Genomic DNA, 25,012 nt, shown 5'->3' with positions numbered 1-25,012 from the left:
GTTGTGATGGAAGTACATTGACATGAAGTAGAATAGTAGCATTCTAATGAAGAATAGTTTGTTGTTATTGTTAGTATTATATTGCATCTTCAGAGGCGCTAATGCCTTGTCAAAGATCAAACTTACGTTAATACTATGGTAATTCCAGCCTTTAAAATGAGCACAAAAATGATTGACTAAGAGCACGCATTTTTACAGAAGGGTCTTGAAAAATTGTGGCATCATAAGACAGGACGAATCATATTTTCATCACAGTGAGTTATTTTGGCGCTGCCGGTTTCCGTTATGTAACAGTAAATTACTCTAGCAAAGGAAATGTAGCTGCTTGATACGTTTCCATTCTACCAGAGAAATTCGCGTAATTTTACGTTAAAATGTGTTTTTTTAAGGCAACGCTAACTGAATAATGGTTCCCAAAAATGTTAACCTAGAAGAGAACGCAACAGGTAGACCTGTCGGAAACAGCGTTCCAAATATTTTAACAATTTTATTTAGGAATAAGTTTTTATCGATTAGTTGTAAATACAGAATTAAATCATGATAAATACTTTGTGAACATCAAAGCTATTTTACATACTCAGGTGTTACCACAAAATAAACGTCGACTCACCTTTTATTTAAAAATACTGTTACGATATTAGCAAGTCACAATATTACGTTATGAGTTGTCTCTTTTGTAAATCTTCTCACATTGTACTTATCAGATGTTTCAGTCGAAAAAGATCATATTCTCCGATTCAAAATATTCAGTATAAAAGTTATCTCCGTCTAATGCTCCCAAGATAATACAAATTAAGAAAGACAAAACCAGGGCTTTCAAACAACTGAACGAGTCAGGTAATTAAATTCAAACACTTAACTTTAAAAAAATTTGCAACATGAACTGCTAATTTACTTGCCATCTGGCGTTGTTATTTTTTCAGCTTCCCTACACGCAGTATGTGACTTCTGAAATTTTTCCAGCGTATTTCTTCTTTCAGTAATTTTCGGGTTTGCAGCCACATTCCATCAACATTCTGCCACGATATTTCGGCCTAGAGACGTCTGGCCATAGTCAGGTGAGTAGACGAAGTACTGAAGAGACCTGTTTTCTTTTTGTCCTTTATTGTATTTCAGTGCCCATCTGGGATGGAGTGGTAGCAGCATATGCGCTGCTCTTCAGCCGAAAGACATGAGTTATACAAAGGAAGACATTGGAAAGAACAGAAAGGAGAAAATATGGTGTGTATATACATAAAAAAGGGGGAACAGTACGGAAGAGAACAGACAAAGAGGAGGTGACTGTAAAATTCAGATAAAAACCGTAAAAAATTAGCACACAGAAACAAAACCACACACTGGATCATAAAAGTATCGACGGACTTCGTAGCACAGAATATCACTGACAATAACAGTATGTACAAGTCCAGCACACAATTAAAATCACAGCTCTTGATGTCACGGAAGAGCAGTACCAAATACAACACTGATGTAACACACTGATGACGATGAGCAAACTTAGAGCATCTGCCAGTGGCATACTGACGAGGGAGGAGGGAAGAAGGGAGGCAGGGGAGGAGAGGGGTTAGGAGGGAAGAAGGGAGGGAGAGGAGGAGAGGGTGAGAAGGGAAGAAGGAAGGGAGAGGAGGAGAGGGGGAGACGGGTGGGGGGCGCACCAACGAGGGCCGGGTAGGGAAGGATGTAGGAGGGAAGCAGTCAAGGAGGGGATGCAGGGGACTCAGGGAGGGAAGGAGAAAAATCTGCACTGGGAGAAGGAGGGGTGAGGAAAAAGGGGGCCCTGGGTGAGGGGGGGGGAAAAAGGCCAGGTTGGAAAGATGTCACAGTGAAGTTCAACATCCGGCAGGGGGAGGTGCTGGAAATTGCCCTGACGATGGAGATATAGGGTGTGGAGGTGGAGAGAGGGAGAGACAGTGATAGAGGCGTGGCAATGGGTGGGGGATGGAGAGGAAGGCGGAAACCTGTGCACAGTGTAGAGGATGCAGAGATGTTGGAGGAAAAGGAGGAGGTGGGGGAAGGGGATGAGGTCATACAGGACCCATGTGGGGGAAGGAAGGCGTATATGGAAGGCAAGGCAGAGGGCATCGTGTTTGAGGATTTGGAGGGCCTTGTAAAAGCGGGTGGGGGCCAAAATCCAGGAAATGCTGGCATAGCAGAGGATAAGACAGATGAGGGATTTGTAGGTGGAAGGATGCAATCCCTATGTCCAGCCAGACAGGAGTTTCAAGAGGCAGAGGCAGGAATGGGCTTTCTGCTAGATGGTCAGGAGGTGAGGGGTCGAGGTGAGGTGACGGTCGAGGGTGAGGCCAAGGTATCTCAGGGTGGGACAACCATAAATGGTGAAGTAGAAATCATGGAAACAGAAGGAGCGGGTGGTGCAGCCTATTGTGATTTCCTGGGTTTTGGAGGGGTTGAGATGAAGGAACCACTGGTTACACCAAATGGTGAACTGGTCAAGGTGGGTTTGGAGGGTGTATTGGGACCATTGAAGGATAGGATAGAGAGCCAGGAAGGCGGTGTCACCAGCATATTGGAGAAGGTGGACAAGTGGGAGTGGTTTGGGCATATCGGCAGTGTACAGGAGATAGAAGAGAGGGGAGAGGACAGAGCCCTGGGGGACACCAGCAGTGGGATACACAGGAGTTGTTGTTGTGGATGGTGACATAGGAAGGACGGCATGAGAAGAAGGAAGCGACCAGACAGGCAAAACTGATAGTCAGGGCGTAGGTTTGGAGTTTAAAGAGAAGACCTGGTTGCCAGACGCGACCATAGGGATTTTGGAGGTCAAGGGAAACAAAAACGTCGGTGCGACGGGAGTTAAGCTGGAGGGAGAGAATGTGGTCGAGGTTAAGTAGTTGGTCTTTGGTGGAGGAGGAAGGTTGGAAGCCACACTGGGTAAGGGGGAGGAGATGTTGTTGATTCAGGTGCCGATGGACATAATGGGAGAGGATTGATTCGAAGACCTTACTGAAGACGGAGGTGAGGCAGATGGGACGATAGGAAAAGGTGACCGAAGGGGGTTTGTTGGGTTTGAGGAGTAAGAGGACGTGGGAAGCCACAGGTCGGGGTGGAAGCCAGTAGAGAGGATGACACTATAGGGATTGGCAAGGACAGTCAGGAAGGAGAATGGGCTTTCTGTAAGGTGGTGGTAGGTGACACAGTCGTGACCGGGAGCTGTGGTGCATTTGGATTGGAGAATATGTTTTACGTCTTCTGCTGTGATTGGAGTGTTGGTGTCGGAGGGGAGCAACTGCCCCAAGTATTGGAAACTAGGAGCAAGTGGAGCGACCGAGGTATCAAAAATGTAAACTTTCACGGCCGGAAATATCATGTCCATTATAATTATCCGGGCTGTTATGCCGTGGTCGGTTGATGAATTCTGAGGTGATTCCCAACGTTTCGTCTCCGACTGCGGGAGACATCTTCAAGGGGGTCCGTAGCTTCCATCCTTGAAGATGTCTCCCACAGTCGGAGACGAAACGTTGGGAATCACCTCAGAATTCATCAACCGACCACGGCATAACAGCCCAGATAATTGTAATGGACATGACCGAGGTATCGGCGCATTCCATGATGGTGGGGAAAAGAGAATAATCAAAGTGGGGATCATCAGGGACAGAGAAGACCTCGGAAAGGTGGGTTGCGAAGTGGTTGGCCTCGCTGAGGTCCTGACGCAGTCATGGTATTTATAGCGAATTCCGAGCATTCGAATTGTACTGGTGATTTATGGCGCATGTGTTAGGAGGTGACATGAGCGAGGCAGCCATGTTGTGTGTGCTGCCCTCAGTGGTGAAGTAAGAACAAACTATCGCTGAGTATCTACTGAGCATGTCGATTACGTTGTGACCGCATAATTTTAATAATTGAATTTCAATTTTTATGTAGCTGAAAGCCGTTATCACTATTCATTAAATTGTCAGCAGGACGTATTTCCACGGATTCTTTAATTACAGAGTCCCAGAAGCTGGAAACCGGTGCTACAATTTTGGTATTATTGTGTTCCATTGAATGTTCTATAGAAATGCAATGTTCAGCTACGGATGATTTTAAAGGTGGCCGCAGACTGGTGAGTGTTTCGTATCCTATACAGCGTTTCTGGACAGTTCTTGTCGTCTGACCTAAATATGCAGAGACACACTCCCAGGGAATTTTATGAACTTCCGCCTTCCTCAATTGTAAATTGTCTTTAGCGGATCCGTCTAAGGCCCGGCTCTTTGCTGGTGGACGGAAGAGGACATTAATATTGTTATTCCCTAGCAATCTGCCTATTTTAAAAGACACGTTCCCGGCATATGGAAGGAACGCAGTTGATTTATAGTCGTCATCAGTCTCCCCAGAGCGTTGCATCTTGTTATCATAACTGTGTATGGCCTTCCGTATTTGACGCGAAGTATAGCCATTCTCTTTAAAAACCTTATCCAGATGCACTAATTCTTCGCGAAGGCTATCAGCATCCGATACTACATGCGCCTGATGAATTAAAGTACTAAGAACACCGGTGGTTTGTGCGGGGTGATGGCAGCTGGGCGCCTGAAGATATAGATCTGTAGGTGTGGGTTTTCTTTACACCGAATGTCCCAAGACCCATCATTCTTACGGCGTACTAACACGTCTAGAAAGGGTAAAGTCCCATCTTTCTCAATCTCCAAAGTAAACTTCATGTTCTCATGTAAAGAGTTTAAATGATAGATGAATTTTTCCAGTTCTTGTCTGCCATGAGGGCATAGAACGAAAGTATCAACTACATATCGCCAAAAAACCCTAGGCCTTAAGATAGCAGACTCAAGAGCGTTCTCCTCAAAGTCTTCCATGAAAATATTGGCCACCACAGGGGACAAGGGACTTCCCATGGCGACACCGCCAATTTGTTCAAAAAAATCGTAATTAAATAAAAAATTGGGATCTAGTTATTAAAATTATGCGGTCACAACGGAATCGACATGCTGAGGGTAGCACGTACAGCTTGGCTGCCTCGCGCATAACACCTACTAACGCACACGCGGTAAACCGACAGTACGATTCGCATGCGCGGATTTTCGATATAAATACCATGACTGCATCAGGTCTCTTCAGTACTTTATCTACTCACCTGAGGATGGCCGGACGTCTCTGGGCCGAAATATTGTGGTAGAATGTTGATGGGATCCTGCTGCAAATCCGAAAATTACCAGAAGAAAAAAAATGATAAAATTTCTCTGACACAGTATCACTGCTCATTCTTCCTTTATTATCTTGTTTCATTTTGGTCTTTACTGTGATTATTAATAGTTATAACTTTACAAACCAATTTCGAGACATCAGTAGTGATAAACTATATGTTCAAGAATTCCTTTATGACTTCAGTGTTTTGGTTGATCTGTCTTTGTCAGAAATATGACATTTTCACCGTAACCGACTATTAAAAGTTAGTTCCCATTGTTAACTGTGGAAATATTAATCTGCAGTGCGTCATTCGGTTAGTAATTATAACATGACGATCCCCGTTTCTAAAATTAAAGGAATGTCGATGACTGTTGTCATTCGAAATCTTTCTTCTCAGCAAACACTGTATAACAAATAATGATAAAAACAAATTATGACTCCTCAGTCACACAATCTGTGTCTGAGCACACAACTCCATCTGTTGGGGTTTATCTTACTCACCTAGCTATCGCTACCGATAACGAAGGCTAAAGTGCTATATCTTAACAGCACATCGTAATCATTCGCCACTTACTGTACAAAAGACTCCATCTATCGGGTTTCGTTGCAACTGTTGTTCGACATCGAGTAAACGCTCAGATCACGTAGGAACGTTATATGAAGCAAAATGGTTTATGCAGTTCCAAAAAATGGTTCTAATGGCTCTGAGCACTATGGGACTTAACTTCTGCCGGTCGATGTGGCCGAGCGGTTCTAGGCGCTTCAGTCTGGAACCGCGCGACCGCTACGGTCGCAGATTCGAATCCTGCCTCGAGCATGGATGTGTGTGATGTCCTTAGGTTAGTTAGGTTTAAGTAGTTCTAAGTTCTAGGAGACTGATGACCTCAGATGTTAAGTCACATAGTGCTCAGAGCCATTTTTGAACTTAACTTGTAAGGTCATCAGTTCCCTAGAACTTAGAACTACTTAAACCTAACTAACCTAAGAACATCACACATATCCATGCCCGAAGCACGATTCGAACCTGCGACCGTAGCGGTCGCGCGGTTTCGGACTGAAGCGCCTTGAACCGCTCGGCCACCACGGCCGGCTTATGCAGCGCACAACATTGTTATAGAATAGCAATATATTATAAGAAATTGGCCTGCAAGTGGTTTGATTCATTGTGTTATTCCCACTGCTGCTACAAACAGTGTCTTTGGCTGAAAGCTATGATTCACTAAATATTCCGTTTACATAAGATATTTTGTGTTCTTTCGTGTATTTGTGCCTGGTTCACCTAACACTCTAAAAATAATAAGGCAGGTAACGTTTTGCTAGAGTTATGTGAAATTACTGACAGTTTGCTACCAGTGTTTTGCTCCTGTGAATTTTTCTGCTCATATGACCCAACACACGTGCTTATCTTCTACTTTTTACTTTTGCTGAAGAGATACCTACATTTTTGACTTTATCATGGCTGATTGTACGCTGATTTAATAAAATTCAGCGAGGTGTAAGGACATTATTTTGAGGTTCAAAGTCGCAGGCTGCATTTCGGGAATGATCATTAACGTGAAATCTTTTGTACATTGACGCGAAAAAATCGCAACACCAAAAAATAATTAGTTTTATGTTATGAAATTTCGGCAATATATTTCTCTAGGTAGCATATTTAAGTGATTAATATTGTACAGTGTAATGTAAGCGCGAGATACGCCATTGCAAACGTGAAATGCTGGTACATTAATAACCGGTATAACCACCAGAATATTAAATGAAAGCATGTAAACGTGAGTGCATTGTGTTGTACAGGTGCCGGTTGTCAGTTTATGGGATGGATTTCATCGCCTTTTGCACAGTGAGGGTTGATGCAGGTTGTGGGTAAGATTGGAGCTGTCGCCCGATGATGTGCCATAGGTGCTCAAATGGAGATGGATCTGGTGATCGAGCAGTCCGAAGCCACATGTCGACAAGCCGTAGAGCGTGCCAGGTTGCTACAGCGGTATGTGGGCGAGCCTTGTCCTGTTGGAACCCCCCCCCCCCCCTCCCTTGAATGTTGTTCATGAATGGCAGCACACGAGATAGGATCACAAGAATGACGTAGGTTAATCACAACAGGGCTTCTGCTGACATAAGAATTCGCACCCCGGACCATAACTCCAGGTGTAGGTACAGTGTGACCAGCACGCAGAGAGACTGGTTGCGGACCCTCAACTGTCCTCCTACTAAACAACACAAAGCCATCTCTGGAGCGGAGTCAGAACGATCTTTCATCGTAAAACACAACAGACCTCCGCACTGCCCTCCAGTGAGCTCTCGCTCGACACCACAAGTAGCAAATGGTGGTAGTTTGTAGACAGTGGAATACACTCTACAGGGCGTCTGGCTCGGAGCTGTTCTTGAAGTAACCATTTGTAACTGTTCGTTGTGTCACTGTGGTGCCAACTGCTGCTCATACCGCAGCTGCAGATGCCAGAGCCATACGCCAAAAAATGATGGTCTTCCCTCCCGGTAGCGCCACGTGGCCGTCTGGAACACGGTCTTCTTGCGACTGTACATTCTCGTGACCACCGATGCCAGCAATCCCGTACAGTTGCTACATTCTTGCCAAGTCTTGAAGCAATATCACAGAATGGACGCGCAACTTCTTGCAGCCAACATCATCTAACTAATCGCGTCCAGTCTCAAAGGTAACTAACGCCCATGACCAATAGCCGGCCGGAGTGGCCGAGCGGTTCTGGGCGCTACAGTCTGGAACCGAGCGACCGCTACGGTCGCAGGTTCGAATCCTGCCTCGGGCATGGATGTGTGTGATGTCCTTAGGTTAGTTAGGTTTAATTGGTTCTAAGTTCTAGGCGACTGATGACCTCAGAAGTTAAGTCGCATAGTGCTCAGAGCCATTTGAACTATTTTGAACCAATACAGCGTCTATTTGAAGCAAATCTGATTTGCATCCTCATAGTGGCGCTACTAGCGCCACACTATTGCTATCGGTGCGAAATCTGAATAAACATCATCTTTCACTTGTAGAACCACGCCTACCAACTTTCGCTTATGTAGCACGACTCCTTCTCGGTGTTGCGATTATTTTTACGTCAGTGTTTGTTGACATGCAACAGAGGGAATTTATAAAATGATAAGAGTTCCTAAAAAATAAGTGATTCTGAGAGAGTCTGTATCAGGTCAAATGATTTCCGTAATCACGTGCGAATATGACTTTGTCATAGCTACGACTTACACCTGCCATGCATGTCAAACGATTGTGAAAGTTATTCCTCCAATTATTCCTATGTAAGAATATGCGTGTTTACACTTCCCGTCATGAAGCTTGTCTAATGGCTGTACTGAATATATTTGAGGAGAAATTAATTGTTGTTGTTCTTGTTGTTGTTCTTGTTCTTGTTGGCCGGCCGTTGTGGCCGAGCGGTTCTAGGCGCTTCAGTCTGGAGCCGTGCGACGGCTACGGTCGTAGGTTCGAATCCTGCCTCGGGCATGGATGGGGTGTGTGATGTCCTTGGGTTACTTAGGTTTAAGTAGTTCTAAATTCTATGGGACTAATGACCTCAGATGTTAAGTCCCATAGTGCTCAGAGCCATTTGAACCGTTTGAACCATTTGTTCTTGTTGTTGCTGTGGTCTTCAGTCCGAAGATTGGTTTGATGCAGCTCTCCGTGCTACTCTATCCTGCGCAAGCTTCTGCATGTCCCAGTACCTACTGTAACCTACATCCTTCTGAATCTGCTTAGTGTATTCACCTCTTGGTCTCCCTCTACGATTTTTATCCTCCACGCTTCCCTCCAGCAGTAAATTGGAGATCTGTTGATGCCTCAGAACGTGCCCTACTAATGCAGCGCAAGCCGATAGTTGTTTGGTCGTTTGTTTTGAAAGCTACTGATCGCTTGTTGGTGTTAGTCAGCTAGTCAGGCAACAGCAACAGACCGAGACAGAAGTAGCAACGGGAAAGTAACGATTTTCTGACTTTTACCAGTTCCGAACCAAGAGCGAATTGTATATTTTCATCTGTGTGCGTTGATAGTTTAGTTTCTTGAGTTTCTCGTGTTAATTTAATGTCCAATAGACACAGTTCTCGTGTTTTCGTTTGCGTCGGAAAGTAAACAGATTTTGAGACATATTACAAGTTCCAGATAAGGAGTGAATTACTTAGTTTCACCTGAGTGCTTCGGTAGTTCGGTTTTTGCATCTCCGCATACTACTCTAATTTATTATTAGACACTGTTCTTGCGTTTTCGTCAGGATCTACAGGAGAGCTCCGCAACACGTATCAGTAGTGCGTTTTCCTGAGCACTGAAGTTTCCCACGGTCTTTAGTACGGGTAGGGACTGTGATTGTTGTGTGCGGGTGCGAGCCGAGTAGGTGACATTTCACTCTCAGCTCCAAGCTGCCATGGCTTCGGTTAAACAGCTTGAAGCTGCAGTGGTTGGGAGTCACGGTTGTGAGCCGACCCTGTGGATGCAACTGACGTCCAGCATGTCCATGTCCTCCGATCGGTCCACACAGATGGCCATCCCAGTCACTGCTCCCACAGAGGTTGACATCTCACCCGTGATCGAGTGGGAGGTCGTCTCGGGCCGTGGAAGATGGCGAAAGACTTCCCAGAGGGCCGAACCTGAGGCCTTCCTGGCTAGTCTGACAAACAGGTTCCAGGTGCTGTCTGTGGGAGACACAGTCACTCAGATAGATGCAGTCGCCTGTTTTGTTTCAGAGGAAACCTCTCAGCCTGCAATATCTGAGCAATCGCAGAGGGTGAGATTATTGATAGTTGGGAGCTCCAACGTTAGGTGCGTTATCGGGCCCCTTAGCGACAAGGCGTTACGTGAATATGTCTATGTCAGATGAGGCTACTCCCGCTTAACAGTACGTTAATCTGTACTAATTTCAGAATAGCTCTCTTTGTGTTCGTTGCTAAACATTTTGTTTTTGTTGCGATTTCTACCATCCTTCCCCCCGTATCCACTCAAATAAGTGGCTCCCTCCAAGTAGGGTTGTAGTCCATTCCTTCCCGCGATCTGATACCGGTTAGAATACTAATATGCGATCCCAATGGCCTGTCAATATTCACCTTCCCGCTAAATGAGCAAGCTCTTTTCATTTAGGCCTCCTGGGATACAAAAATTGTGGCAGTCAGTTTGTATGTTTTAGCGCAACTTGGCGACCGTTTTCATGATTCGTTTCGGGCCCACTTTAAACACAGGTGGTCTCCTTCCACTGGCCGCATGGCGAGGGCGAAGTTTCCGGCACGGGCATTATTACTAAAGTTATTTCGGGGGAAGACAGAAACAGAGGCAGTCGAGAGAGAGTCATCAGTCTGTAGAGAATTAAAACTAGAATCCTGAGACAAGGTTTAAGACCGAAGGGTGATAGGCTGGCACTGCAAGAAGATGCGCAGGCAGGTCAACATTTGTCTGCCAGATCCGGCGACGCGCCACAACGGACATGTTTCATAGCGACTACCAACCGGCCGTCGAAAGCTTCAAATCACGCCTTCCAGGTGCCATGTGGTGATCTTAGGGGGGGAGGGGGGGGGGGGGAGGACAATGCCTCCACCGGCTGCAGCCGACGACTTCGCCACGAATAGCGCAGACACCGCTGACACCGACGTCGCTTCCTCCGCCGATAGGCAAGTCGCACTTTACAGCCATCGGCCAACGGTAGCCTCGATGCCTTTCAGATGATGTTGGCTGAGATGGATAGCTCCATTGAAAAGATGTCTCAGAAATTACATTAACGGAAAGTAGAAATACAGGGTCAACATAATTAGTTTAACAAGTAATAATTTAGACGAGAAACTAGAAACTCTTGGGCACAATGACGCTAGTAAAGACGCTGGAAAAAGTTGATACTTAAGTGCCCTTGAATCCTTGCACGGACAGACAGACGTAGATCAGAATCAAATCACGGAATAAGCATTGCAGCTTACATCTGTGAAATCTGGGATCGAAGGAGCAGATTCCAGTTAAATCGATCTAGGTTCTATAGAGGAAGTGATGGAGTAAAAGGTCCGAGGCCAGTGTCATTCGCTAAGTGAAGAGTTGCCCAATCAATTCGATACTGACGTGTAGAATCTGAGTGCTGCAATAAATGATGTGGTCCCGGTGGTCGGGGCTGTTTCTTCGCAGGCAGGCGACACGGTAAATGCAAAATCGCGCACCAAAACCAGAAGCACCTTTTAATCAATGCCGACGCTGTCCCGAGGAAGAGGGGAATGAACTGACCGCTACAGGCCGCTGTGTCCCAAATTCGTTGGAGCAGGTAGAGGCACCGGTGGGCAGTGTCCTCCGCCAACAAAGGATCGAAGTGGTAAGCCAGGCAGGGAGGGTCTCTTTCATTCACCACCCCAGTTCATTCGCATTAGACTGACACAGACACATTTCCAGTCAACGAGAGACGTCGCGGTTTTCTTACACAAGCTGCTTCCTGTGCAAATATATTCTCATCTACGTCGGCTTCTTGGAAGAAATTTGCGAAATTAAATTAAATTACCCGCCCACTAAGTTATGTCAACGACTTTGGGGAACTGTGCGATTCTTTCCCTCTAATCAGACAAACAGCAAAGCAACATTTTTCGCAGCTGCCTTACGTCACAAGCTCGCCTCTGGTCGGATGTTCCTGGTAGACCCAGTAACAGTTCCTTCAAACTGATTCAAGAGTTCCTCACTCAACACTGGAATCATGCGCATCACTCTATACGAGTTACACTAAACAATCTGCCATCTATAAGTTGTCAGCGGGACCGGCAGGGGAACGAGATAATGATAACGCAAGCTCCACAGAGGAATTGGAAGCGGAGGAAGCGACGAAACTACGACAACAATGTTTCTCAACCCCCAACAACTGTAGAATTTGCCGCTCCCTAGGTCTAAGTGCTGCCCGCAGTGTTGGATTTAGTCATTCCCCAACAATCGTGGAACAGGTGCTCCTGCAGAATAAAGTGCTGCCTGCGGCGCCGGCAAGTCCCAAGCGTTCCGTTCAATTCACCTACTACTCTAGGATTGGCAACAGGCGACAGGGGAACATCGCAGTACGAGTTTGTGACACTTGCATGGAGTGAAACTTGTGCGGAAAGGTATTGTGTTGACATTTGCACGGAACAAACAAGAAGTGACTTACTGGCGCTGTATAAACTTTAAGAAAGGTCATACATAAAAAATAGCACTCTTTTAGGGGAAGATAGCCATCTTTATATTCCAGATGCGAAAACATTTTGTCAGCGCAAAGAAACGGTAGAATGAAACAGACGCTACAGTTTCATCAGTTTACGTTGAAGAAGTAGGGCAGCTCTTCAGTGGAGGCTATGACTTAGTAATATCATTACCATCACACAGAAGTGCGAAAGAATCGTTACATCGCATTAGCCGAAAATATATGGGAACTATACAAGATCCCATCTATTGTGGAGGAATATCCTTCTGAGAAAATAATTTACTGATGAATGATGGTAGCAATATTTTACTTGCAAACGATAACAGGGGACAGAATGACAGACTACTGATGTCTGCAAGCGAAAAGGGAAACTCATGTTTATCAAACTGCGAATCATTCTTTGTTGATGACGCGTTCAAGAGTTCGAGCAAGCAGTTTGGACATTTCTTTATACTCCACGCCGACCTTAATTGTTCTTGGGAGGAAACAAAAATCATTCCAGTTGTTTAAGCTTTGCAGGAAAATAAAAAGTGAGAAACAGATGAACGTTTCCTTTTTGTAAGGGACATCGAAAATACCGTCGTCCAAGCAGCTAACAGCAGACCGTTGCGCGCACAAATACAAGCGGCCTGCCAGATACAGTTAGTGTCGGTGGTTCAGGTTTGGCGACAACGTCTCTGGCTGGCCCCTTGAATTTGCGCGTTCAACGGCATGATTGCTTAAGTTCAATGCTAAATAACTCGGAAGCGGTGCAAAGTATCGATTTTGTCCTTGACAATTATTTCTCAGCCACACCTACCCTGCAACACCCTTGCAAGTCTTTCAGACAGTTTCTGAGCGCCTGTATACACGTTTACATCAGTTCTCTTCTACTTCTTCCGAAATTCACAAAGGCTATCTCGCAAGACACAGTACGATTTGCATCTCTGCTAGAATGCATACCACAAATAGTTTGTACGATACCTCATTATAGCCTAAAAGTCGTCATTGAGCCTAAACAGAAACATTATCTAAGATCCAGGGTACAAAAGTTATAACTGTTCAGTTTCGCACTGAGGCCTGTCAACTGCCACCTATTTCGCCAGTCAGTAACCCCATGCATACTTTCGCTCTGAAGTGCACTGCTCACTGCTGCAATCCATCACGGCGGTGATTTACATTCATTTCATGAAGAGCTATTACTGCAGCAATCAATAGTCTGCTACGCAGAACAATGGTTGCTTCGGGTTGCATATCAATGAAGATACTCTAAAACAGTAACTTGTGTGGTCTTCTATGGTGCACTGAGTTACCAAACGGTAACTAAGAGAAATTTATGCATGACTGCAACTACTGCAACTCCTTACAATCGAAACAAGAAGTCAGAGAAATAAAGTCACGGAAGTAGTGTCTTCTGTTACTGACCCTTGTCTGTATCAGAATAATGAAAAAAATCTACAGAAATATTCAGTCACTTGATAAGGCTTCGAAGTGACGCTAAGATTCACTACTTGTCCTAAGTGTCCAGAAACGTAAAATTCTGTAGCTCATAAAACGCAAGAAAGTAGTGTACGAGGACTATAATGGCAATGAGTCACAGCTGCAAACAGCCATCTCTTATCAGGGAGCATCGATGTGTGGGGATATGAAACGGAATTATCATATAGGCTAAGTCGCAAGTAAAGCGGGTGGAAAACTTCAGTTCACAGATAGGTACTGGAAAAATGCAATCAGTCTACACAGGAGAGAGCTTGCAAAACATTCGTGGGACCGAGAACAGAATATTGCTCAGGTGCATGGCCCACACAAAACAGCACTAACGGGAACAATTGAATCTGTACAACGAAGGCCAATATGAGAGTTCAAAGGTCTGGCTCACAGAAGAGCATCACGTAATATACTGAAACATCTCAATCGGCAGACGCTTAATAACAGACGCGAACTACCCCGCGAAGGTATACTTGCATCATTTCAAGAATTCATATTAAGTGAGGAATTTAGGAATGTAGTACAGGCTCCTGAAGAAGCCGCGACAACAACGTCACACTAACTGCAATATTTTCTGAAGTTCTCACTGCAATCGGAAAAGACGAAATAGATATCGTTTCTCATTGAGCATGCCGAAATTCTCAAACACGTAACGTATCAGACAAACTGTTTGTTTACATTTAGTCATAACATAGCATAAGGAGTATTCAAATGAAAAGGCACGAAACATAATAACAACCAAACCGGCTGAAAATTGCACATGCCGCTTTGGAATAACGTGAGACATCTAGGAACGCGAATGTAGTGCTCCGCATTGGTGTGCACGTGCGCAGGCAGTTTTGCGTTCCGTCCATCTGACGCGGCAGTGCGTGGGAGGACATCATGGCGTTCACATTGGCAAATTAGACGATTGAGGAGCAGCGAGGAGTTATCAGATTTCTGAGTGCGGAAGGGGTTTAAGGCGATCGATATTCATCGTTAGATGGTGGCCGCATACGCGGGAGACTGTGTGCCCGCGAGGTCAACGAAAAAGTGGAGTGCTACGTTTTCATGAAGGTTGGGAATATTTGAGTGATGACCCTAGTCCAGGCCAGCCAAATACGGTAATGACGGCCCAACTCATCGACAAGGTGAGCGACCTGCTGAAAAGTGATCGGCGTGTTACTTTGTGAAAGTTGGCAGTGACGGTGCGGCCAATGTTGAAACAGTGCAGGCAGTTGCGCACGAAAGGCTGTATTACCGGAGGGTGAGAGCACAGCGGGTTCCGAAGAAGCTCAGCGAACTGCAAAAGGAACTGCAACATCTGTTCCGGTGTGATCAAAGCCCCACTTTTCTGGAGCGGATCGCCGCCGGTGACGAGAGCTGATGCCATCACTTCGAGCAAGAGACGAAGCAGGACAGAATGCAACGGAAGCATGCGTCGTCACCTATTTCAAGAAAATTCAAAGTTGTGCCCATAGCAGGCAAAGCGATGCTCATGTCTTTTTCGACGTCCGAGGTCCGATACTCATTGTACTCCTCGAGCACGGAATAACTATTAACAGTGACATGTGGCTGTGAGAAACTCCGTAGTCTGCGCAAGGGAGGAAATGACTCTGCTCCGCGATAACGCCCGTCCACACGTCTCCAAGGTGGGAGCAGCTCCAAGGTGGGGGGACCAGCTCCGAAGTGGGAGCATGTCCAAAGTGGGAGCGGCTTGAGCATCCGCCCTGTAGCCCGGCCGTTGCCCTGCGAATTCCAGTTAAAAAAAGTATCTCACAGGGAAGCGCAACTCGGACGACGAACTAAAGAGAATAATGGAGGACTGGCTCCTGTCACAGCCACAGGAAATCTGGGAACAGCGAATCCTTCGGCTCGTGGAACACCTGGATAGTTGTGCTCAGGCCTCCAGTGATTACTTTTGAGTAAAGACTCAGAGTGTTCTTTCATACCTTTTTTTTTTTTGACACCCCTCATACTAAGTTTGCCAAAAAGTTGGCCACAATCATTTCAGTGGATTATATTCGCCATTAACATTAATTAACTTATCACTTACAGCTGCTGTGAGTAACAACGAGGGCTGTCTGAAAAAAACGGTTATGCTTTACATTGAACTTTTATCCTATACTGTTGCAAAAGATTATTTTTACTCTAGGGCTGCAGTTGGTACAATAAGAGAGAAATGTATGGAATGTGAACATAGAGTCAAAAATATAAGGGACAGGCAAATGAAAACGAGGTAGATGGAAAAAGTAAGCAAACTGTTAATAATCATAACTGTTAATACATTTGTCAGACTGAGACAAAATGGTCAGTGCCTTCATGGAAAAATATTTGCGGTTACCTACATAATCATGATTGTTGCCAGGCTTTCGTTTGAAGCAAATCGACGGCTGCGAAAGTCTTTCTTCAGAAATGTCGAAATCGCATTGGGGAGGGGGGGGGGAGGGGGGGAGGGGGAGGGATGCCGACTATATGGAGGATGTGCCAGGGCCAAGCACATTGTCAATGTTGTTTCGAATATGGTGCTAAATTTTCGCTGTGAAGTGCTAACACAACCTCCACACACTCCCAATCTCTCCCCATGCGAGTTCGAGGTTTTTGGAGCCCCGTAGAAAAATATTCGTGAGCGTCGATTTGCTTCAGACGAACAGGTGTACATCTGGATTTTTCCGTGAGTGCATTGACCGTCAAGTATCAGCGTGGGATAAATGTATGAACAATGAAGTGATTACTTTCTAAATAATAAACAGTTCACTTACTTTTTTTCCGTCTGCCTCGTTTGCATTTGACTGCCCCTTGTATCTTCTGTAACAGAACAGTATAAAATATTGAATATGAGGCGTTTCTGTTACTGGTGGATGCTAAAAGTAATAGTGTAAGGTAAATAAAACTTGAAAATGAACCCTTTTCACTATATCCAAATCATTTGTATGTACAATTAGTGTACTGTGGTGGACTGGTACTGCATATTTATGAAGAACGCCACCTACCACAAAAGACACAAATGCCTTTTACTAACTCAAATATAATTTTGGCAGAGAAAAGTAGTAAAACAGACATTAAAAGAGCAGTTGTTTCGGGGTCGAAAAAGATATGTAATATAAGACCTCACGAAGTTTTCTTTTGCAAAAATCGAACAAAATTGCTTACATCCAGTTCAAAACATGGTGGAAATATTATTTCAGTCTTGTTTTCAGGGTTGATGTGTACCCCACTAATAGCTTTAAAAGAGAATGTAGAGACACAAACGTCCGAGTCACGTCAAATTTGTATTCGGAGTAACGTTGTTTAACTTACACGCGCAACCTTCGTAGTCGGTGAACTGCAGGAAAACGAATGAGCCAGACATACGAGATAAATGTACTCTCCGTTGGTCCTCTCTGGACCAAGAAAGAGAAGAAGCGAAATCCATTAAATAGGACAGCTCCTGACATAGTAATACAAGCAATTTTACGGACATCTGGAATGCGGCCATTGGCTCCAATGTTCAAAGTGAGTTCTTTATTTATCGAAGGAGTGAAGTGTTACGTTCTCCTCAGGTTTATGTTTACCTTATTGAGAGTACCTACTTCATGAAGAGATCCGTCACCGTGATGCTGTACGTAATATTTATCGTGAATGTCTTCTTATGGTCGCCTTTTCGCCGATTCTTGATGCAGTGGTCCTGCACTAATTGTTCTGTAGGACTGTATTTCCTACTGTGTGGAGTCGGGGGCTATAAGACAGCGCTCGCATTCTCTAGTAACTAGCTACGAAAACACATAAACAGTTTTTAAAGAACTCTTCTGTATTTAACTTTTCTCTTAAACCATAACAACATCTTGTGAATAGATTTCTCATTTACAAGGTGCTCGTAGCCAATCTAGACATGATAAGTCAGCGAATGACAGACAGCAAATAAGTAAGTAAGAGATTACGTAATATAACTTCGTTTATTCTGCTGCTAGGCAAATGTCATCAGACCCCTTCTTCTGTGGAGTCAGTAGCATCCCCAAAGTGCAACTTCGAAGTGTAAACGACTCGTCCATCGCATGTAAAGACACTCGCTCGTCGTCGTGTCTTGTGGATACACTGTGCTCACATTTCGCCCTTCATACCTGCACATAAATCCAAAAAATGAGCTGACAGTGAATCGTTCGACCTACACAGCTAATTAAAATTAAAATGAGGTTTCTCCACGAACATCTCTGGTCGGTATAGCAGGAAGAAATGAGACATGTTGCTATAGGCCGGCCGAAGTGGCCGTGCGGTTAAAGGCGCTGCAGTCTGGAACCGCAAGACCACTACGGTCGCAGGTTCGAATCCTGCCTCGGGCATGGATGTTTGTGATGTCCTTAGGTTAGTTAGGTTTAACTAGTTCTAAGTTCTAGGGGACTAATGACCTCAGCAGTTGAGTCCCATAGTGCTCAGAGCCATTTGAACCATGTTGCTATATTAAATAACAACATGCGCCACTACAGATTTCCCCACTTTAATTTAAAGACGCTGTGTAAAATAATTGACATACCTAATTACAGTATCTGATAGCTTTGACCACTTAATAAAATATTATTATTTCTAATGTAGGTCTCGTGGGACCAAAGTTTATTTCATTTCTCTCCACAACGAAATACATATGTTCAGATATCTTAAAACAGTCATTCTGAATTAATAAGCACTTGGTTTGTCAAAGGTAAGTGTTAATGTTTGTATTTCCATTAAGAATAATTTGTATTGATTTTAAGGTATTCCCTACTTTTCATATCTTTTTCTCTCTCTCAGCAATGCACATTCCACTTGTTAGTGAATATCCATTTAAACAAAGGATTGTCATAACTTAGTAACCGACTATGAATTACCTATATCTGTCAATTATTTAGATCAGAAATCAGTACATGGTCGTAAAACCCAATGTGAACCGTTTGCAAAGACTGCTCATGCTGTCCTGATTATATCACTCTTAACGACAGGCAATCCCATATGATTATTCCTCAGCAACACAGTTTTTTCAATTTCCTTAAGATACAAAATATCAAAATTTCAGCGTATCTTATTTTCCACGTTGTCAAATTTCAGATTTATATTCATTCGACATTTACAGAAAACGAAGATTCAAAAGAATTAAATGTGACCAACTAAGTCTATGTGCTTTAAACTATTTTGGAGCATATTTCCTCAATTTGTGATACATTCACTTCATAGTTTCGTATCTGTATACTAGCTGTGCTTTCAACGAATCCTCTGGGCAGGTACTACGAACATACCTCATTGCATTCAAGATGTGTTCATTTTTCTTTCCCTAACAAAAATGGTTCAGATCATTCCTTCTCTGGATTCACCCCACCGCAGACTAGGCCATCCCTTATATGGGTTTGTTTACCCTTTATCTCCTAACTCTACATAATTCTGGATACACTCCATCTCAGAACTTATAATCGCATCTTGAGACAAAGGAGTACGACCTGTAACTGCTAGAGGAAACTGATTTACATAAATGGAGAAAGCTGAAAACTTGTGCCGGAACAGGATTCAAACCCCGGTGTCCTGCTTAGTAAGTAGATGCTCTGACCACTGAGCCATGCAGATACAGTGGTCATCACTAACGCACGGACTACCCTAGCACGCCTCCCCTCAAGTCCAAATTCTCAACTTATCTGGACACTACTGACGTAGTGCCCATGCCCAGTCTCCTCATTACTCGCAGCCTTTCACCGATTTCCGTACGAGTCTGAGCAAGTTGTGCACTGAAGGAATCTTATCCAAAAGAACAGACGCCACTGGAAAATGATCACTTCAGTGCAAATGCACACCGCGCTCGAACTCTTAACGGGAATCGGCGAAACGCCGCGAGTAACCTTCTTACTTCATCATTTGTTTAACTTACAGTTCAGAAATTAATGGGAAAAATACCTCCTGGTCCTCCAGCTCTTGTTGTTTCATTCACGCCTAATGGTAGTCATGATAATGCACCTGGTATTACATTTCCTGAACCTTAACGTAATTTATTTATATTTGACATTCTCGCTGAAATAATACCCATCACATTAAAATCCAACCTACAGGAGTCATTCAAAGACGCAAAGCAACTTATTCAGTAGATATTAGAAAATAATTTGGAAGAAGTATATCCGAATCTTTACACAACAATCAGAATAATTCTCACAGTTCCGGACAGCACAGCTCCTGCTGAGAGAAGCTTCTCAAAGCTAAAATTGATTAAGACATACGTAAGACGCACGATGTGCCAAGAAAGACTATCAGTGTCGTCAGTATATCAGTTGAAGCGGAAATAGCGGCTAGTATTAACTACGAAGTAATCTTAAAAAATTCAGTGAGGCGAAAAGCCCGAAGTTTCGTTTATTTTAATGTGCGTTTGTTTAATGTAATTTTTGTCATTGCAATAATCCTTGTATATAATAATAATAAGATTTATTATTAGTATATAATTAAGCTCATTTAACTTAACATTTTCTTTCTGACTGGAAACTGAAAGGTGCCTCGCAAAGCTGATTCTTCGGCTACGAATTAGTTTTCAGTTTTCGCCTAGCCCTGCCACTGTACATAGTCGATTAAAAGTTGGAGTTCCTCATTAAGTTCGAAAGACTGTATGTCGCTATTTCACCTTCTCCAAGTATTGTATCTAAATCATTATACTGTTTGTTAAGATGGTGCTTGGATAACGATTTCCAATAATTCGTGTCGTAAATAAAATAAAATCGTTTGAGCTCTCTGAATCGACATTCAGTGTAGACTATTATAGCGTCTATAATTGTGTTAAAAAAACTAACTCTGTACTGCGTTTCAGCAGATTGTATAGTTTCATCAATTTGTTCATAACCGAACATTCGTTTTTTCTGTGCGATTTTTTTAAACTGGGACACAATTTCGTAACTAAATTTTTCTGCAATCAATCGAGCTTCTGCGATGCTTGTTTAAATCCTATGTTACGTAATCCAGCCACGAAATGAACATAAAGTATCAATGCCGACTTTGAAATTAACTTGAACCTATTGCCATAGTTTACTTATATTGTTGACACAGTAAAATCTCGTACCACACGTGTATTGCAACAATAAACTCAAAAGTTGACATTTCCTTCAAGACTGCTTCACTGTCGCAAAGAGTTTCGGACTCATCAGATCTAGTCTTCAGTCACACCTTCGATGAGAACATTAAATTGCAAAAATATCGCTTATACAGCTCTGATTCCACTTTCCCAACGTGTTTCAGACAGAGGTTTCAATGTCAGTTTCAATTTAGTTTTTATAAGATCCCAACGCTTGCTTGATTTTGTGAAAAGCACATAATTATACTTCATTGATGAGGCCGAAAAACGTTTTAGCCGTTGTAGAAGTGTTAGCGGTACCTAACAAAAGCAAATTCCAACAATGGTATTCGCACGGTGTGAGAAAAACTCGTGGGTTAATGTTGAGTATATACCTTTATTAATGCCAATCGTATTGGTACCGTCATCATATCCCTGTCCTCGATGGTTCTGGATGTCTAGGCCATTATTTTCTAGTTCATTTAAAATGGCGTTTGTTAAACTCTCTGCCGTTGCTTCTGCGATGGCAATAAACCCAACGAAATTCTCCAGTTGAGGAATTGCAAAATCTTAATATTATTGACATTTGTTCCAATGCTCGGATGCCTGGTACGGTCGAGCATGAAGGCATAATATTTTGCTTGTTTGACTCTGTATATAATTTCGCTGATAACAGATCTGGACATTAATGTAATTAATTCATTTTGTATGTCGTGCCTCAGATAATGCTGAAAAAATTGCTTTTCGTTAATACGTTGCAAGTGCTCTTTTAGTGCTCAATTTAAATAGGTCTATAAAATTTCCAAATTTCCGCTATCGTTCATGTTAAGGGATTCTCGATGCCCTCTAAACATCAGATTGTGTGAAGCTAAGTATTTTATAGTATCGACCAGTCTTTCAAACAAGTTATATCAATACTTTTTTGATTCCCTAAGCAGTCTCTCGTTTTCCTTATTTATTGTTTTTCCGTATTTGATTCCTTTACAGAATTCCATCCATCTAATCATACACTCCATGTGTACTTGGTTTTGTTCAAGCCTTTGCAATCTCCTACACAGATCTTTCCAATGATAACACCCTTCTTTTGCCATCTATGTCTGAAAATGTGAGAAGAGTCGACATGGAAAGCAATAAACTTTATCTTGAGATATGGAGTAAGCTAACCATCTGCGATGTTGCTTTTCGCCATTTTCTAGTAAAATGAAATACAGTAAAATGTCTTTTACTTGCATCTTTGGGGTAACTTTCATCAAGTTTCTCTATGTTTTGTTGTGGACCATTTTGAATTAAATCATGACGCTACGAACCTGTTACTGGAAATACCCACTTTCCAGGATTTAATTCTATTTCCCGTTTAACATGAATCTTTCTCTACTATGGCAATGTTTCCTCTCTAAGTATATAATTTAATAATTTACTTCACAAATTTTTTTGGTCTGTATGAACAACTTTACCACAAAAGTCATCTTCGAGTTCCATCCGTTACTGCCGTCTATGCTCTGATTCGCGACAGGTACATCCCGTGTGAATCATGTTATGTAGTAGGCCGACCGGAACCAGCCTGCAGTCCCAAACTCGTACGGTTGGCGCGCTGCCGCATAGGTGCATCTTGGAGTGAGGCTTAACTGTCATAATGTTGCCAGACGACCCTAGATAAATACTACTACATTAGTACGGAAATAGAGACAGACAACTAAGTAGATAAAATTTCAGCAGCTCCAACAACTTTTTTGCGAGGCTCCCACAGGCGTGAGGTCATCAGCGGTCGCCGACACCGCCACTATGTAGCAACCTACTTTCCACAAGGAAAGGTCAGATGATCTGTATATATTATGATCTTAGGGACACCAAATGAGCGTTTGAAACTTTTGTGTGCTCCATGCAATAACTAATAATTCTTTCCCTGTAGCCGTACAGTTAGTTTCGTGTTTGTTGAAATATCTGCTGTCAAAAGGTATTGTTTTATAGTCTCTCCACTTGGGATTTAATTCACCTTGAAATGGTTCAGAAGCTACACCATATTCGGAAGCATCTATTGTTAACTTACAGGCTTCATTTATTAAATGATATTTTAATATGGGTGCATTTTTTAAAGCCTGCTTAATGTTATGAAATGTTTCCGATGCTCCTACATCCCATATCGACTTGTTTCTCTGCTTTAGCAATGTTAATAATCTGGGATCGTTCATCGGTTGATCATTTATGTAGTGTTGATAAAATCTAGTTAATCCCGAAAAAGAGTGCAACTGCTTCGCTTTTTTCGGTTGAGGAGAGTCTTTGATGGCCCTTATTCTTTCTGAATCTGGTCGTGTCCCATCGGTTCTTTTTAGATGTCCCGATCATTTTAGTTCTTGTCTACCAAAATGCTATTTGGATCACTAACTCTAAAGCCCTTTTCGCAAAACGTATGTGAGGCTTTAGTTTGCAATATACAATGTTTTTCGCACACTTTGGACACAATAAATATATTATGTACATAAATAATTAACTATTGTAATAATTCTTTACCTAGGGCTTCACCTTGTGCTCTTATGAACACTGAAACAGAAATGTTCAGTCTAAAAGGTAATACTCTAAGCTGATATGATTTCCCGTCAAATGAGAATGCAGTATATTTTCGTGAATTTTCGTGCAACTGTACCTACCAACACTCGGCAGTCAAATCCATTGAACTAAAGTCCCTCCTTGCTCAAATTTAGCAAACAAGTCATAAGTACGAGTATGTCTGTCACTTTCTGTTTCTATACGGTTATTAACACTTTGATAACCGCGCAAACCGACTCGCCTAAATCTGCCTCACGTTTGAAGAACGTATACATTTGAAAAATAAGGTTCCTCGCCTGTTTGTGAAACACTTTGCGCCTTATAGATATTTCAGCCATTATGAAAAAACTCACAGACTACACAGAAATCAGGTAGTTGTAGTTTCGGGAGCGTAAAACACGACAGAACGCTCAGTATGAGCAGCGGTCTGTGGCGATGCTGGTGCACTTGCAGCCGAGTTGACAACGTAGCATAGCATTCCCTGTGAGCAGCACGGCCACAGGGCATCAAGCCATCGCAGACTGTAGTAACAGTTTATTGCACACATTCAAATTTTCCACCATCTTGTTTATTTCTTAATTTACATGTGCTATTAAACTTACTGGAACTGGTTACAGCTTGTAAAAGAATGTTTCATTAACTTTTATCCTAAACTGTCCAACAGTCACCAGTCATTCCTGGTTTATCAGAAAACACACTCCCATATTTCAGTAATATCTTATACAAATCGTGTTGCTGTTCTTCGGTTATCAGATTAGATTGATGGGCTTTAACCATTATTTGTTAATCTACTTCATCAAGGTTGGTTCAAATGGCTCTGAGCACTATGGGACTTAACATCTGTGGTCATCAGTCCCCTAAAACTTTGAACTACTTAAACCTAACTAACCTAAGGACATCACACAAGTCCATGCCCGAGGCAGGATTCGAACCTGCGCCGTAGCAGTCACGCGGTTCCGGACTGAGCGCCTAGAACCGCACGGCCACCGCGGCCGGCACTTCATCAAGGGTCTTTGTTGCTTCTTCTGCAGTCACTCCTTGGGAAGTAGCAACGGAATGCGTCTTATTTATTAATACATCAGTCTTATTTATTAAATGGTTTGTCTTAAAAGGTGCAACATAGTTAGAGCATTCTTTGTTCCGGTATAATACTTAAGTATCGAAGTTTAGCTTTACTTTATGTGTCAATAACCATCAGTGCGTTACATTATCTGTAAATTCACATTTGCCCCCAGCAATAAATTTTACATGAACTTAAAATTACCTATTTCTATTGGTAGCCGTTTACTTCTCGAATTAGCTTCTCTTTATTTCCACAGGTAAAGTAGGAGAAGTATTCTTATTTCTAATCGCTTCCAGAAATTCTCGGAATAATAATGAATTTCGCTTCCCAATTCTATACACGCTGTTCAAAAAAAAAAAAAAAAAAAAATAGTACACCTGGAAGGACGACGTTGATTTTGATCCGTGACAGACATATGCTACCTTCGGGACAATAGATGTACTAACAACAGTTTCAACGTCGTCCACCAATAGATATCGTAGTGGCATATCTACCAGAATGCCATGTGTGTCTACCCTTTCATGGGGAATGCTTACAGCCAGAAGGCTCAGTGTGGTGCAAGCATGTGAAGCAAGCAACCAACCATGCCATGGAGATGCATTTATGCTTCCTACAGCAAACTGAGTGTTTTTTAAAGGGGTCAAATTACGG

Source organism: Schistocerca americana, chromosome 3 (genome assembly GCF_021461395.2).
Source record: "Schistocerca americana isolate TAMUIC-IGC-003095 chromosome 3, iqSchAmer2.1, whole genome shotgun sequence".
Lineage (NCBI taxonomy): Eukaryota > Metazoa > Arthropoda > Insecta > Orthoptera > Acrididae > Schistocerca > Schistocerca americana.
This window is presented reverse-complemented; position numbering follows the sequence as displayed.